The sequence below is a fragment of the Myotis yumanensis genome, unplaced genomic scaffold, assembly GCF_028538775.1.
Source record: "Myotis yumanensis isolate MYYU_CA2020_CCGP unplaced genomic scaffold, mMyoYum1.0.hap1 SCAF_3, whole genome shotgun sequence".
Lineage (NCBI taxonomy): Eukaryota > Metazoa > Chordata > Mammalia > Chiroptera > Vespertilionidae > Myotis > Myotis yumanensis.
The window spans coordinates 63,645,921-63,661,884 of record NW_027223754.1 but is presented as its reverse complement, the minus strand read 5'-3'; the positions used below and the strand labels follow the sequence as shown (position 1 = coordinate 63,661,884).

At 36.5% G+C, this 15,964-nt stretch overlaps 1 protein-coding gene across 1 annotated transcript in view; it reads right to left on the bottom strand.

Annotated features, from left to right (window-relative positions):
• Window positions 1-15,964, bottom strand: part of DACH1 (dachshund family transcription factor 1) — a 437,658-nt gene that overhangs the window by 85,816 nt on the left and 335,878 nt on the right. The gene's annotated exons all lie outside the window — the stretch shown is intronic.

Below are 15,964 nucleotides of genomic sequence, written 5' to 3'. Positions count from 1 at the left end.
TATAGTGATCAAAACACTGTTATCAAATGGTTGTTAAAATCTCAATTAAAATTACTTCTACGGCTTCCACTAGGTTCTTAGCAAACTACATCCTATAACGTGAATCCACATGTTATTGACAAAATTAACACAACAGCCACTTTTTGGCTTAAGAGAATCTGGAAATTAACTATCTAACTGACTCTCCAAGCAATGGTTGTCAACAGGGGCTTGATTATAAATGTGCATCCATTAAACACCTGTCGGTCTATGTTTTTTGTAGGACTTCTAGATTTTCAAGACTACATTATCTTTTGCCATGTTTCTTTTAAAAAGTAAATGCGTATGGATTAAAGTAATATAAATGTATTTGCCTATGAAAAACAGAACCATTCTGAAATATCCAAAGATGAATTCACAGGAGTGGTGGGGGGGAACAATCAGGATATAAGCATTTGTTGTAGAATATCAAAATAGCACTATGTAAATTCCCTCACGGTTGATGATTCCCAAAGCAATCTGTTTTACTCCACCAAAAGCAATGTCATGAATAGAATTTGACACATGACTTAATCAACTAAAGGCAAACAAAAAGGTCTACATGATAGATAGCAAACAAATATTTAGAAAATAAATAATCTGATCTTCAGTGAAGAAAAGTAATAAGGAGTAGAGGGCATTAGAAAAAAAACAATGCCGTATAACTTGGCCAAAGTTTTCTTCATAAACATAGCTGGAAGTCCTGAATCACTACTCTTTATTCCTAGAGTTAAAAGCCTGTGCTGTTTTAATCCTACTCCCAGGTCAAAAATCAATCTCTATAAAGCAAATTAATTTTACTTCTTGGCACTTTATTTTCCTATACTAAATGCAAAAAAATTAAATTAGTAGTATAACAAAAATTCAATGTAATAAAATCTACTTAGAGTTATCTCAGGTTGAAAGAACCCAGGTATTGAATTTTTAAAGAAGCTTTTATATCATGCATTCTTATTATAACATTAGAGGTCGTACACCAGTGGGGTCCCTCAGGCTGGCCTGCACTCTCTCACAATCTCGGACCCCTCGGGGGATGTCGGACGCAGTCCAGGCTGGCCTGAGGGGATCAGGCTGAAACTGGCAGTCCAACATCCCCCAAGGGATGTAGTAGTGTGTGAAGCAGCAGGCGGCCAGGGAGGAGCCTGAGCCCAGGCTGGGCGCCACACTGCTCCCGCTCATCCCAGATCCTCTGTGCCTGCCACCGCCACTGCTTCGTAAGCTCACTGAGTGGCACTCCCGCTGTGGGATCCCACTGACCACCAGGGGGCAGCTCCTGTGTTGAGTGTCTTCCCCCTGGTGGTCAGTGTACGTCATAGTGACTGGTCGTTTGGTTGCTTAGGCTTTTATATATATATAGATTGCCTATGCTCTATGTGAGGCTCTGTGCTGTCTTACATCTAAGGGGACTTAGCTTGGTAACTTACTTTGTTTTTATGGACAATTTAATCATTAATATGGGACTGTTATGCACTGAATTATGCCTCCCCAAATTCATATGCTGAAGTTCAAATCCCGATGTCACAATATATTTGGAGATAGAGCTTTTAAGGAGGTGAGGTCAAGTAAGTTCATAAGGCCCTATCCAACTGGACCGGTGTCCTTACAAGAAGAGGGAGAGATACCCTAGCCAGTTTGATTCAGTAGGTAGAGCATTGGCCCGAGGACTGAAGGGTCCTGGCCTCAATTCCGGTCAAGGACACATACCTCCGTTGCAGGCTCGATCTGGGCCCTGGTCAGGGCATGTGCAGGAGGCAACCAATCAATGTGTCTCTCTCACATTAATGTTTTCCCCTCTCTCTCTGTCTCTCTCCCTCTGTTCCACTCTCTCTAAAAGTCAGTAGAAAAATATCCTTGGGTGAGGATTAACAAACAAACAAAAAAAGAAGAGGAAGAGACACCAGGGATGCCAGCACCCAGAGGAAAGGCCGGGTCAGGACACAGTGAGAGAAGGCAGAATGTCTACAAGCTAAGAAGAGAGGCTTCAAGAAAAACCCAACCTATCAGCACCTTAATTTTGGAATTCTAGCCCCCAGAACTATGGGAAAATAAATTTCTGTAGTTTAAGCTACCTAGTCTGTAGTATTAATGTTCTAGCATTCCTGGAAAACTAACACAGGAATCCACAGTACAGACACTGAAAACCATCATGAGTACCTTATACTCATATCTCATAATTTACAGTGTTCCATAAATTATCATAAATTAAAATAGTATTTTATTTGTCCCTTACAGCAATCCTTATCAGGTATAAAAGTCCTCCTGCTTTCAAAATGAGAAGTCTGGGCTTGGAGTGTATAACTGGTTTGCACCAGAGCAGAACACTGGTAAAGTGTAGTGCTGGTCTTGCTCCCAGCCTTCTGACCCACGTTCCGAATTATCAACATAATTGTATCTGTCTCTGTCCATGTGTCTTCGAACCTTTTATGAGAACCATCTTCAATGTTTAGAACCTTTTAGATCTCTGAGAGCTGGCAAAGGTACCTAGAGTAAAATGTATTAAGGAAAATATTCAGAAGAGACAAAATCGTATTTCTGGCCAGAGGTAGGCAAACTATGGACTGGAGGCCAAATCCAGTGACCACCTGTTGTTGTATAGTCTGTGAGCAGACAATAGTTTTTGCATTTTGAAATGACTGAAAAAATAACATAAAAAGAGGAATGATATTTTGTGACACCTGAAAATTACATGAAATTTAAATTTCAATGTCCATAAAGTTTTATTGGAATAGAGCCATAACTGTTCATGTATATATAATCTATGACTGCTTTCCCACCACAATAGCAGAGTTAAGTAGTTGTGACACAGATCCCATGGCCCTCAAAGCCAAAATATTTACTACCTGGCCCTTTACAGAGAAAGTTTGCTGACTCCCATTCTATACAATAGGACTAGGAAATAATTTATTATAACTGTTTCAACTAGTCTAGCTCCAATTTTGTCAGGGAGCCTATTTATCCCATAACAAATTTGTAAAGCATCATAATGAGCTGATTATCTCTAACCGATATTTATGATGTTGTTCTATGAAGGAAAAGGATGTTTCAATGTTCAAACAACTCACAAGTGAATATTTGGAACATAAATTGTTGTTGAATTTGTGGCTACCAGTTTCAGAGATGATATGAGGATGAGGACAGGTGATAGGAACAATAGTTACCCTGCCTATATATTATTTCATTTTTATTACAACCTCTCCTTGAAGCAGGTTCTCATTATTCCCTTTTTTCACATTTGGAAAACTAGAATTAATGTAGCTAAGTAACCATCACAATTTAATAGCATACTACGTTATTGATTCGGAAATAGAATCTATGGCTGGCTCATGCTTTCAACCATTATGCTTTACTGTCTGTAGTAATTTCACTTAAGGAAATACTATTTCTGTTCACATCTTAATATTTTTTTAACAAACTTTCTAAAAATAGCATAAGTACAAAACAATGAATTATAAAGTTTTAGTCAAAGAAATACCAATTATATTAAAAATTGACAAATAACGTCTGAGGACTGCATACAATTTACCAGTAATGTTTCAGATAATTTATTGTCCAAATGTTTGGTCCTATGCAGCAAAGCACACAGGCATTTTTACAGGATGACCCATTTGAGCAGGAATTCATATATCTCTAAACAAGCAAATGTATCTACCACTTTACCATTACTTATTTTTTAAAATATTTTCATGTAAGAATGGGATATTAATAATATTTTGAAATAAAGTAACATTTAAATGCCTTTAAATGTAATAAAGAGAAAAGGCACTAGAGGAGGTCAAACTTGGATATCTGCCTGATTATGTCATTTTCAAGCTCTGCATCTCAAACAATCCATTAATCCTCTCTACACCTCAATTTCCTCATCATTAGAATGAAGATAAAATGGTACTAACTTCAGAAAATTATTGTAAGAATTAATGTGATAATGCTATGCTCTGGCCACTACATCACAACCTCATGGAGATGGGAGAACAAATCGATCCGCATGGTTTTTGTAAAATAGCTCATTGCAATGATTTCAGACCACCAAGGTGGAAGACATAGAGATAAGTTGACACTGGTCCCCAAAACTGTGAACGAGAATTTAGGGACGATGGAAATAAAAAAAAAAAAAGCCTTGAGGGAAAATTAAAAGAGTGATATACAAATTCAAAAGGACGAGTTTATAGGATTCTAAGACTCTAGTATGAACACACACACACACACACACACACACACACACACACCACAAAAAGTAGTGGGAAAATATTGCTTATAACAAAAATAACTTTAGATGTAGAAGGTAAAGAGTGAACTATGTATAAGAAAAACCTATGTTAAACATTATATGTAAGATCAGGGAGGAGATCACCCGAGGGAAAGAGATTTAAAAGAAAATTGAGCTAACAATAAGAGTTTGTCCCTGATTACAGGAAGCGAATACAATTACAGAGATTCAAGCATTTGGATAAAGTAAGGAGGAAAATTTAAAATCACTATTAACGTAGTTTTGATTCCAATAATATCATAGTATTAAAGAAATTATGTAAAGAAAAAAATTGGCAGGCAGATATATAGGCAAAAAAAAAAAGATTATTTGTAGATGTATATACTCACATACTATATTGCCCACTTCTAAAATATACATACATTTAAGCTATGTCACTTCAAAACTCTAGGCTCTATGGGCCCACAGAACATATGTCTTAGTCATTCTGTTAAATGAATGATATCATGGTTAAGAGCATGGACTCTCGAAGCAAACTGCTGGGACTAAATTCCCAGACCTGCCTGCCACCTACTCGCCACATAACCATGAGCTCTTCCTTGTTTTCCTCATCTGTAAAAAAGGAGATAATAATCGTAATGTGACTGTCTAAAAAGATGCTGTGAGGTCTGAATTATTATTATAACTATAGTATTTAGAATAGCACTTGGATATGAATATAGATTAGATGAGAGATACAGGTACAAACATATAAATGCATATAGCCTTATTAGAGCTCTAAATTTCATTACTATTTGGTATAAGTAGAATGAAAATTTAAAATTTTAAATCTATTTAAAAACATACATTAAAGACACCTCCTGAAAACAAATTAGAAACCAAATGATGATCTTTTAATATTTCAAACTCAAGGAAACTGTTGTTCACACATGCTCTCTTCTAAGCAGACACACAACATTTCTTGACATTCTGAAGCCACAATCCATCATTTTCATCTCTTCATGGTTGACTCCTCATGTCTTTTCTTCACCCAGCTATTTAAGTCATCACCTGACGCCAAAATGTCAGATAAAAATGCCAAATCACATACTCAGTCAGCCTCCACAGGACACTCAGCCACATGTCCCCTCTCAAATGGCTACAGAGGAAGAGCCTCACACACTTCGTCTACCCTTAGCCACCATACTGTCCTCACTCTAAATGATCAAATCCATTTAAGACATAAAAAAAACCCAAAACATGCTAATACTTTGATTGCAAGAGAGCTTGAAGTTCACTTCTTCATTTCCAAAGTCATTGTCTTGTAGGTATTTATAGCACAATAGAATTAGTCATGTGACATTTCCAGGAAACTGCTAACTACCACAGTATAACAACCACATCCAAATTGTTCCTCTGTGTGCAAGAATCTGGATTGTTCTAAATAACTAATGAATCATAAAGCATGTTAACCAGAGAATTTGAGTAAATACATATACGGTATTCATAAGCAGAGCACTTTCAGACTTTTCTAATGTCAATGATTATTTATTTCATATGCAAGACATTGTCTAAAAAGTTATTGGGAATGAAAACATCCTGGGAGGCATCCTGGGAGCTTTTCCAAACTGTTACCTTCAGATTGAAATATGAATCTCAGAAGTGCCTGGAGAACAGGGGTGAGGCTTGTGGATTGTAATTCAAAAAAGTGCTTCAGGTTCCCTTACAGACCTTCCTGTTACTCACCCCCACCCACCCTTTGAGAATCACTTTCTCACTATTTTGATGAGAGCACTACTTTAGCCCCCAAAATCCATCACATTGCTTTTCAAAGTCAAACTCCAATGCAACCATCCTGGTTTCTTACGACTTGCCAAACCAATACATAAGTGAAAGCTTCATCTTATTAAATGAGTTTCACAGTGAATTTATTTTCATGGCACAGTACCATTAAGATTAATAACAACTGCATCTCTTATTATTCTTTCATTCCCTCATGATATGACTTACATAGCTATGGTGTTTGACATTTCTACTGAGGAAAAACTTATCCCAAAGATCGAATGTGGTAAGGACTTTCTTCTAGAACTGCATGCTATCACACTTTCTGATGAAATGGTTTTCTGAACCCCAAATTCTTTTTTCTCTTCCACCAAAAAGTTCATTGTGAAACTTTGCTACAAAACCCTTTGTTCTTATTGAAGTCACTTTGCTTATCCCTCCTACTGTAAGGACACCAAATCCTAAAAGCTGGCAAGAATGCATATGTTTATTTCACCATTGCTCTGCAATTACTGAATGCCACTTAATTATAGCAACAGATGCTCGAGTGTAGGAACCAGAAAAATCAAACGCCTCATTTCCAGGTTATTTTTTTCCATTGCTTCTGCCAACAGCAGATGTGTGAGCCCCTTGTGCTCTGGCGTAAATACTTATCAAATCCTAACAGGTCACCTATGTCACAAACAACATTTCAGATGCAACTGTTTCACCTGATAATAGGCTCTGAAAATAAAACTGTGAGCTGTAAATACAATGTATTCAGAATGAAATGCCATAATGTGAAATTGCTTTTTCTCCAGCTACAACTGAAGTCCTTGACAGTTTTTGGCAGTGATAAATCACCCTCCCATTAATTGTCTTCTCTCTCATTGTGAGGTGAACTGCTAAAAGGGGCAGTCAACAAAAATGACTTAAAGGACAAATTTTGGCAAAAAGACAATGAAGAAATCTGTCATTGCTCAGCCTCCAGTAAACTGTCGTGAAACAATCAAAATATATGTTGCGGAAGTGTTTATGTCTTTGTTAGAAAGATTATAGAATGAGTTTAATGTTGAAAGAGAGGAAGGACCCGGAGAAACTGAAATTGCGGATCCTTGACACCCTCTTTCAAGTGATTTTTTTTTCTCCTACAAGATGCTACTGTCGCTTGGGTTTCAAACCTTTTCTCATCTACTCAGATTCACACTCTGACCTGCAATAAATGATAGGCTCCCCAATGCGTGATCACAAGTTATAAGACCTTGTTCACATAATTTTGAATTGAGTGTAAGTTTAATACTTAAAAATTAATTTCAGAAATTCTGAAATAATATGATTTTACCATAGAACGGTGGGGTGGGGAGGGGAAGCTCATCCAATTCTACATGCCAAAGTGTTTGGTACCAGTAGACAACTTAATATTACGACATGCAGTATGAGAAAATGATACGTTACTATAGCGCTTATCGAATGCACCATTTACATTTTAGTTTCTATTCTGAATTAGTAAGTAAAGAGGTACAAAAACAGGACCCACTGCTGTTCTTGCATTGAAAATGCTCATCTGTACTTCACATAATTAATATATAGCTTAAAGTGATGGATCTTAAGTCTAATTGAATAAGAGCCCTAAATCTAAACTGTGCCATTTTCTGGCATGTCCCAGGTCAATCCTCTTCTAACGTCAATGGCATATTTGAGAGACACAAACGTAAAAACATTAGGACCACACTTATTGCATGGGCAGAACAATTCAAATAAAGCAAAAACTGTAAAAAAGGTGTTTTCAGGAATCCTAATGGAAAGCAATCTAATGTCCTGAAGCATAATCGGTATATTATCATGTCAACAATTTTTCTATAGGAATTTGAAATAACTTCAAATATAAATTGTGGGTATTTCAATTAATACAGGAAATCACTGAGTCAGTAACTCTAAAAAAAAGGGCTCAGTGTATCAACAAAGTGCTCTTGCGAATTGATAGGTGTCTCTGGTTCGCATTAAATGGGGGAACACCAAGGAAGTGGTATTCAACACTAGAATTCAATAAAGAGCCCAAGTTAAATAAAGGAAAACTTAAAACTACCCCAAGTCCCATTTTGTAGCTCAAATGGAATGTTCTCTGAAAATTAATAAATATAGTTTATAGACTATGACATTAAAACATCTTTTGAATGACAGAAATAAAAATCAAGGGATTGATTTTTTTTTCTTTTTTTGGTGATCCGCCAGTTTGAGAGCTTACTGAGAGCATATGGAGATAGCATATTTGCAAGTCCATCTCTGGAGGATTGCAAAAGGCCCTTAGCTTGTGAAAAACAGCAATGTTATTTTTTTTTAACGTTCCCTATATTTAGAGATTAAATCGCTCACTGCACAAACCCATTTGGAACAGGCGCGAAGGTGAAAAGGATAATCAGTACAGTCACTGGTCCGTGTTTCCTAAACGCTTTTGAAAACATTACTGTGTGCAGGCATAAAATTAGCGGCAGGACCTTAAAAAGGCTGGCATTTAGCATGACTTTTTGGAAAGTGACACCCTCATTTTTTTCTTGTAGGATATCATTAAATTTCAATCGCCCTATGGCAGTGCCTTTCCATTAATAACCAATTCACTGTGTCACTTTGGCTCTCCTTTGAAATAATGAGCCTTTGCTTCGCTTTAATAAATTTAAACATATTCTCAAGGCCAGGGAAGATAGGAAACCGCAGATGGGCTGAGAAAAACACGATTCATAAATCCTTAACTGCCTGAGATCGTTGAGAGCAAAACAAAGTAACACTCGTAAAATATTAAACAATCCCAGCTGTATGAGGGAAGCTTCATTAACAAAAATGGACTATTTATTGCCTTGCGCAGAGCCCGTGGGTGGAGAGAGTCAAAGAAATTAAATAAAAAAAAATCCCACTGCCATTTCTTGCGATTCTTTAACCAACTAATGGAACAATGGAAATATTACCTGGAAAGTCCAGCTATTGTCAATAATTAATAAATAGTACTTAAAATGCTGTTATGTTTTTGACTGACACATTTTATTTAAAAGGTGACAGGTGCATGTCTGACTATTTCTTGGAAAGATTTCCATAAGCATGGCAAAGTTATGGAAGGCATGAGCACTGCCTAAATACTTAAAAACCTAAATACGCAAAACAAAAAGATCATAAGCTTTGTGAACATCCTATATAAACGGTTTCTGAAGTATATGTCAAACTAGCACCAATGAGATACTTTCTTTTGCTTTGAATCTGTATTTTATTATCCATGGAACTGTCCCTTAATACCCAAGATGATTTTCTAATATTGAGTTTATCAAAAACTTTAACATTGATAGTATGTTTGAAATTATACTTTAAGGGTGGAAATTCAATGCAAAACTCCTAGCATAATAGATGGATACTATGAGATATCATCAACAAGGGTAACATTTTAAATGCCCTGCTTCAAAATCAAGTCCTGCTTGCTGGTGGTATACAAGTTTAAAGAACCAAGAGATCAATGTCAGTCTGTTAAATGCTAAGAACATAGAAGCTCCCACCTTAAAGACAAGCTGACAATTGGTGGACAGAATGTCAATATTTCTAAACATTTCAAGGGCAAAAATATTGCTTTATACAATCTGTGTCACATTTATTGCAAGAAAAGAATTTAGATTTTTTTCTTCTGCATTCTGTCAGCACTTTTCCTTTTATTATACAGAGATACATAATTAAGGCGTTCGATATGGAGTAATGCAGAGGCTGACCTGTTTAACCATACATAGCTAGCGTTGTGATATTACATCTAAAACACAGACAAATGCAAATATAGTCATCTTTTTTGAAGCACTATATATTTTACCAGTTGAGCCTTCATATGGAGAGAATTTCAGAGGATGTGAGAAAGCATTTGAATAAATACATAAAGTATTTTTGGTCATTAGCAGTTCCATTTTCTTATCATATTTAATGGAAGCAAATAATTATTGACATACTGTATTTCCCAAAAGACAACCTAAGTTGAAAAGTAATATCAGGATTCAGTTTAAGATCTCAAATATTGACATCAGATGCTTTAAGCATCTTTATTTCTTAATCTATAAAATGTGAAAAATAATAATATTACCTGCCTCCAAAAGTCATTTAGGCCTATGCAAGTTAGTAATGTCTACTTCACCTAGGGCCTGGCACATAAGTAGCATATATAGGTTAGATTTAACTTAACTTTAAATGTGATAGTTTTGAAGAAAATATTGTTCTACTATGATCATGTAAATATGTGTAATGACTATTAAAAGAATACTTAGAGTGAACATTTACTGTTACGTAAGTTATGGTGGTTGTACTAGTATCACAAAGCCATTTGTTGGTAATTCTTGTCAGACATCTAAGACTTCCTTTGAATCAAAATCATGTCTTCTCAGTGAAGTCTTCTGGGGCTAGCTGCTACTTTCAGGTTTAGAATCTGCCTAAGGCTCAATTCTTCCATGGAAAGCTTAAGCTTTGACTATGATGGTCATCTGGTATTAGATCTGTGGTAACATCTTTTGAGATATCTTCATGAGTTATTAAAAACACTTTCTTTCATTGATACTTCTAAACAGTTAGTAACCATTTAATAAGTATAAATAAATATGCACATGTATTTAACACTCTTAATTATTTTGAGGCCGTGAGTTACCTTCAACTATGTTTGTAAAATAATATAGATGGAAAATCTTTGGTTATTATTGAATGTGTCACTCAACTAATTTGTAGACGAGGTTAAAATGTTAAAAGATGTAATGTAAGTGGATATATAGGCATTCAATATCACTGATAAAATAACACTTTTGAACTGCCATTAAACATTTATAGTTACAAATTACTGAAACCAAAGCATTTCCTTTTTTTTTTTTTTTTTTTGCTTTGTAACTTCAGAGCACCTTGAAAAGTCACAGGTTATGTTTTCTTAGAATTAGGGTAGAAAAGTTGAAAGGACTTTGATAATTTAGATAGCATGAGGATGCCATAGTAAATCAGAGTGAAATAGCATCTTATTTGAGTCTAAGTGACTACTCCCTGAGAAGTTGATGTGTTCTTTCCTAAGGACCTCATCATTGAATACGGGAAACAATTACAATGAGAAGCGTGTGAGCACAGTCTTTGCCACTGGGCCCTCATAAATCTTGCCCGTTCCCAGTGCACACCACCAAATATTTGCAGCTGAGGAACATTTGGTCTGGCTTAAATTAACATATCTCAGCAGCCAGAAGTCATTAAGCTTTGCCAATGATTTGAAACAATTTTTCCATTTCAAAAGGCGACACTGGCTTTTACTTATTCTTCTGGATGAAGAAAGTAGTAAAAACTAAAACAAATGACATGAAAGCGGAAGTTACTAATGAAAAAATGATAAAAGTCTTGTGGGTTGGCTTTGGTATATTTGTTAACACATTTTAAAAGAATCCCTTAGCTCTTATGCATATAATCAAATAAGTCAAGAAGAGGCATACCGATTTTATGGCAAACATGATTCAAGTATAAAAATATAGATGGTCTACATTAATTCTTTATGAATTTAGGCATTATAAATTGTAGAGCTGATAAAAAAATTTCATGAGAAAGAATAACCCAACGTTTTCAATTAAGGATTTCAAGGAGATTAAGCACAGAAAGATTAAGCACTGTGTTTTCCAAAGATCAGTTCTGATGCAGAGTTCATTTAGACACAACAACATGAGCCACTTGTTTAGAGCAATTCGATGATTATACCAGGGAATATTTTAAGTATTAAAAAGTAAATACAGATGATGAGATTGGGATTTAGAATTCTAATAATACATAACCTATTTATGTTAATTTCATCAACCCTGTGGTATGTCCTTTCTTCAAGGGATAAAATATTTCAGGAAAAAGAGGTTTAAAAACAGAATACTTGATTCCAATTCCAGTTTCCCTACAGAATAGTTATGTCAACCGAAACAAGTCATTCAACCTCCCAGAGCCGCATCTGTAGTGTAAGGATAATAACATTCACATTGTAAGTAAGTCACTGTAAGGATTTGAGATGATGTTCAAAACTCTGTGATTATCCCACACTAAATCTCCCATAAATGATAGCGGTGAATATTAATATTTAAAATATTCCAATTAATGCCATTACTGTTTTATTATAATAGACTAGAGGTCTGGTGCACAACATTTATGCATTGTGGGGGGGTCCCTCCGCCCGGCCTGCACACTCTTGCAGTCCAGGACCTCTAGGGGGATGTCCGCCTGCCACCGGGCTTAAGCTAGAAGGTGGACATCTCCCGAGGGGTCATTAGCACTGCTGCGGAGGCGGGAGAGGCTCCTGCCACCGTGGCTGTGCACACCAGCCAGGAGTCTGGTTTCTGGCTGAGTGGTGCTTCCCCTGTGGGAGCACGCTCCTGTGTTGAGTGTCTGCCTCCTGGTGGTCAGTGCACATCATAGCGACCGGTCGTTCCTCTGTTTGGTCAATTTGCATATTAGGGTTTTATTATATAGGATAACTGGTAATATGAATTTATATGCTCACCACAACTAAAATAGGAAATATAGAAATAGAGGGTGAGAAATAAATAAAGCATTTACTATGTGCCAAAAGCTGTGCTAATTTTATGGTTAAGTGATTTCATGTATTGTTGCAAAAATTTTGATTTGGACATTTGTATTCATCTATTATTGCACTACTCAATGGTGCAGCAGTTGGGATTAAGAGCCAGATCCACCTGCCTCCAGGTCTGTGTTCTCTGTCCTATCTTTTGCTGCTAAAAAAATGACTCCAGAAAATTTTTATTAGAGACTTCAGAAAACTCTATGATATGTTATTTTGTCAATGAATGCAATCTAGCTGTATATCACCATTCATTTAAAATGCAAATTCAGCCAATTGTGATTCCTTAAACCCATTATTTGGGATTATAAAGTTTCAAACAGTCTGCATTCTGCTTCTAAATATTTTATGTTCTTTCTGAAGATAAGGTCTCGAGTATTACTGTAGAAAACAAACATTTTGAAAAATAAAATTTGGGTCTAGTATTTTAGCAAAAGGGCCCTTAAAGAGTAAGCTATTAGAGTCACATTAATAAACATCAATTTATATATATTCAAAGAAAAAGACTTCCTTATATAGATATGTTCTGTCAAATTGCTTAGTTAGTAATTAAAAAAAATTTGTATTACGTTGGCTCGTTCTCTGTTGTAGATATTTTGAAAGATATTTTAAATAAAATTAAAGTATGCTGCATGATAAATACAAAGCAACTAAATGTTGCAATGGAAAAATGAAATAAAAGTTTGAATGAGCAACAAAACACACTCTTTGAAAATGCAATGCTTTTTTGGATCTATATGAGTTGGAACACTGAGGAAAGATTAATGTTATTTATTTTACTACTTAGAGAAGGACCTGAACAAATAAAGCTCTCTTAGTGCTTTACAATATATCAATTCTAGGGCATGCTGCACTTGCAGAAAGAAAAAAAATATGTTTTGATCAGTGTTCCTATGTATTCTTTGTTGTTTGGTCTATAATTTTCTAATTTATGTGGTAACAATTGTTTTGAAACATGTATTTAACTTTAAAACATATAGCTCTTCTTTATTAACATCTGAAAGTTGCCCTAATTCTTCAGACAAAGTCAAATGGATTTTTAAAAAATTACTTGAAAATTTTTAAAAATTACTTGAAGTTTTACAAGAGGTTATAATAATTTTTTTTTAAATAAAAAAAAAAAAAGTGTTAGCAGAGAACCTCTAGACCGAAAGAGGTAAGCGTGAAGCCCTCTCTAATTGCCTGCATGATGTCTACTTAAGCTACCTTCTCAGTCTCATGTCTTCTTTTGGTAACTTACAGCCCTTTAATCCTTTTACAAAGGGAAAATAGACAATAAGAAAATAACATTTTGTGATTAACTTGTGGTAAAAGAAATCAATTCCTTAATATTAGAAAATAATATTTGGCATCACAGTATGCCAAATAATTGATAGTCAATAATTATTTATTGAATAAGTAAATGCAGAAAGACAAAGATTTAAATCAGATCTTTCATCTGTAAATATACTTTTCATCTCTTCATTTCATTTCCACCTAATAAAATAAAATAAAATAAAAGAATTTCCAAAGTTAATTCCCCGGTTGGCTTTAGATGATCATTTTCAGGTTTTTTTCCTCCCTTCCTTATGATCAAGAGAGGTATGGAGAACAAATGAAGGCAGTAGGAGGTGGAAAATGAGTTTAAAAATATAGTTAACAACCACAAAAACTAAAATAATTATGTTTTGATAGGTTTCACAACTTAAGTAGGTATTTTCCTCCTGTTAGATAATAACTACTAGGCTACCTGTCAATATTGCATTTAGACATCACTTTATTAGGAGAAGAATGATTCTATAGCTTTTCAAGAAGAGTTATTTAGTTTATCATTGCATTTGTTTTATTTGAATTTTAGATATTATTAAATAAGTTCTATTGATTATGCATGTACAAAATAAATTGCTGAATTTACTTAAAATGTTTCAGAACATAACTGCATTTTAAATACATTGTGTGTTCACATTTTCCTAATGAAGAAAAGTATAGGGAAGGGATTTAAAACATTATAAAGAGGAGATATTTGTCCATGCATAAACATATGAGATTTATTCAAACAGTAAATCATTGAATTATAAACATATGAATGAGGACCTTTTGAATGAATTCTAAAACTCTACAATCTCATATGAGATAAACAAAGTAAAACTCTTGGTTAATTTTATTTTATAATGATATATCAATTTTTTTCAATGAACTCAGGAATAGGACTCAGACTGTTAATTCTTAAAATAGTAATACATGCAGAGAAAGGAGTGGGTTAAAAATCAGGCCCCGTATATAAATATATGCAAAGCTAATATTATAAAAATACCAGAGTCCTGGTGCACAAAATTTGTGCATGAGGCGGGGTTCCCTCAGCCCAGCCTGCACCCTTTCCAATTGGGGATACCTTGGGGGATGTCCGACTGCCGGTTTAGGCCAGATCTCACAGGGATCTGGCCTAAACCGGCAGTCGGACATCCCTCTCACAATCTTGGACTGCTGGCTCCTAACTGCCCACTTGCCTGCCTGCCTGATTGCCCCTAACTGCCCTGCCCTGCCGGCCTGGTTGCCACAACTGTCCTTCCCTGCTGGCCTGATATTGCCCACAATGGCCAGCCTGATCTTGCCCCCAACTGCCCTCCCCTGCCGGCCTGATCTAGCCCCCAACTGCCCTCCCCTTCTAGCCTGGTTGCCCCCAACTTCCCTCCCCTCCCAGCCTGATTTCACCAAACTGTCCTCCCCTGCTGGCCTGATATTGCCCACAATGGCCCTCCCCTACTGGCCTGATATTGCCCCCAACTGCCCTCCTTTGCTGGCCTTTTTGGTTCTGATTTGTCGGTTTCAAAGCCAGTCAGCGTCAAAAACTCCGCCTCCTAGGCAGGCATTGGTTCCTCACAGCACCCACATTTGGTTCTGATTTGTCAGTTCCTATGCCAGTCAGCGTCAAAAGCTCTGACTCCTAGACAGCCATTGGTTGTTCACAGCATCTACATTTCATCCTGATTGGTCAGTTCCTATGCCAGTCAGCATCTCGGGGCCTATCTCCAGGCTGATCAGAGAGGCAGGGCTGAACAGCAGCCCCCAGGAGGCCAGGAGAGAAAGAAATGCCCTGCTGCTGGCAAAGCCCGGAAAGAAAGAGAGAGAGAAAAAGAGAGGCAAGTACTGATCAAACAGCTGCCACTGAGGCTTTGGATCAGACCCTGCCTCTCTTCTGGGTCTCAGCCCCCTGGGCAGCCACGGCAACCCAGTGCTGACTGAAGGACTTCCTGGTTGGTCAGCCTTCAGTCCTGATCCATTGTTCTGACCCTGGGCTTTTATATATTAGGACTAGAGGCCCGGTGCACAAAAATTTGTGCACTCGGGGGGGAAGGGGGGTCCCTCAGCACGGCCTGTGCCCTCTCGCAGTCTGGGACCCCTCGGGAGATAATGACCTGCTGGCTTAGGCA